Source organism: Physeter macrocephalus, chromosome 10, assembly GCF_002837175.3.
Source record: "Physeter macrocephalus isolate SW-GA chromosome 10, ASM283717v5, whole genome shotgun sequence".
In the NCBI taxonomy this organism is placed as follows: domain Eukaryota; kingdom Metazoa; phylum Chordata; class Mammalia; order Artiodactyla; family Physeteridae; genus Physeter; species Physeter macrocephalus.
The window spans coordinates 48,656,848-48,659,080 of record NC_041223.1 but is presented as its reverse complement, the minus strand read 5'-3'; positions in this window follow the sequence as shown (position 1 = coordinate 48,659,080).

The following is a 2,233-nucleotide window of genomic DNA, read 5'->3' as shown; positions in this document are numbered from 1 at the left end:
TCTACATTTAGCAGGTAAAAATTACTCTAACTTGCTATAAAGTTTCTTTAGAAAACAATTAATGAATAGTAACAAATAGTTTGCCAGCTGACACTGGTAGAGCATAACTCCTCACCCCTTCAGTGAGGGCTACATTGTGACTTCCTTCCAAAGAGTATGGATGGGGGTGGGAAGGTGTGAAAGAGGAACTTTACACTCTAGAAATCTGACAGGTACTAGCACAGCTAGGTGATCAAGGTCAACATCATCCATGATGTCATGTTGATAGCATGTATCCCTGATATGATGTGATAAGAAGGACACTTTACCTTTGTTATCTTTCTTCGCAAAACACATAACCACAGTACATCCATGGGGAAGAAGCATTGGAAATACTTAATGTGAGGGACATTCTACAGAATACCTGACCAGTAGTCCTCAAAACTGTCAAGGTCATTAAAACAAGGAAAGCTTGACAAACTGTCACAGTCTAGAGGAGCTTAACGAGACGTGACGACTAAATGCAATGTGGTATCCTGGATGGGATCCTGGAACAGAAAAGTGATATTAGGTACAAACTGAGGAAATTCAAATAAAGTTTTAAGTCTAGGTAATAATATTATATTAAGGTTGGTTTATTAGCTGTGACAGATGAGCACAGTAATGTAAGATATTAACCATAGGGGAAAATGGGTACACCATATTCAGAAACTCTCTGTACTATCTGTAAATCTAAAACTATTCTAAAACAAAACATTTATTTTTTTAAAAAAGGCTTTTGAGAAAATTTAACATAACCAGGGAAATAAACATTTACTTAAATACCCATGCCTAGAAAACGAAACAAAACAGTTGACCATATATGTAAGCCTTTATTTTGGGATCTTCTATTCTGATCCATGATCTATATGTCTCCTAATGCAATATCATACTGTCTTAATTATGTAGTTTTATAGAAAGTTGTGCAGTCAGGTAATATAAGTCTTCCAACTCTGTTCTTTCTTGAAGCTTTTTTGGTATTCCAGGCCTTTTGCTTTGCCACTTATTTTTGGATCACCTTGTCAACTTTTTCAAAAAAGACTATAAAGATTTTAATAGAGATTACATTAAATATATACATCAATTTGGGGAGTCCTGATATCTTAAAAATATTGAGTCTTACAATCCATGAATATAGAATGGGTTTCTATTTTGTTATAGATCTCCTTTAAATGCTTTCAGTAATCTTTTTAGATTTCCGTTTACAGGTCTTTCACTTCTTTTATTAAATTTATTCCTAAGTATAGTATTTCTTTTTGATGTTATTGTGAATGAAACTGTTTTCTCAATTTCAGTTTTTGATTGTTTTTGCTAGTATTATGAAACATAATTGTGTTTTTAATTTTGATTTTGTATCCTGTGACCTTTCAAACTTGTTTACTAATTCTAGATTTTGTTTTGTCTTATTTTTTTTGAGGTTCCTTAAGATTTTCTACACACAGGACTATGTTGTCTGCAAATGAAGACAGTTTTACTTCTTTGTTTTTCGATATATGCTTTTAGTTTATTTTTCTGGCCTGATTGCACTGTCTAGAACCTCTCACACAGTATTGAATAGAAGTGACGAGAGTAAACATCTTCTCTTTGTTCCTGATCTAAGTGTGAAATCATTCAATCCTTCACTATTAAGAATTGTCAGCTTTTCTTAGATGCCCTTTGTGAGACTGACAATGTTCCCTACAATTCCTAACTTGCTGAAAGTATTTTTTAAATCGTAAGTGGATATTGGATTTTTTTTCAAATGCTTTTCTGATTCTACTGAGATGGCCAAGTGGTTTTGTCCTTTATTCCATTGATATTGTGTATTACACTATTTGATTTTTTTTTGGATGTTAAACCAATTTTGTATTCCTTGGGGAAATCCCACTTGGACATGGTATATAATCCTTTTGCTATGTTGGCTAGATTTGCTAATATTTTATAAAAGGATTTTTGTATCTATATATTTATTTAGGATATTTGTTTACAGTTTTCTGGCTTCAGGATTGAGTTGGAAGGTGTTTCTTCCTTCTCTGAAAGCGTTTGTGTTTGGTTGGTATCATTTTTTTCTTTAAATGTTACGTAGAATGTATAGTGAGGTCACCTGGATCTGTTTTTTTTTGTTTGTTTTTTTTTTTGTGGGAGGCTTTTGTTTTGTTTTGTTTTTTCGGTACGCAGGCCTCTCACTGTTGTGGCCTCTCCCGTTGCGGAGCACAGGCTCCGAACGTGCAGGCTC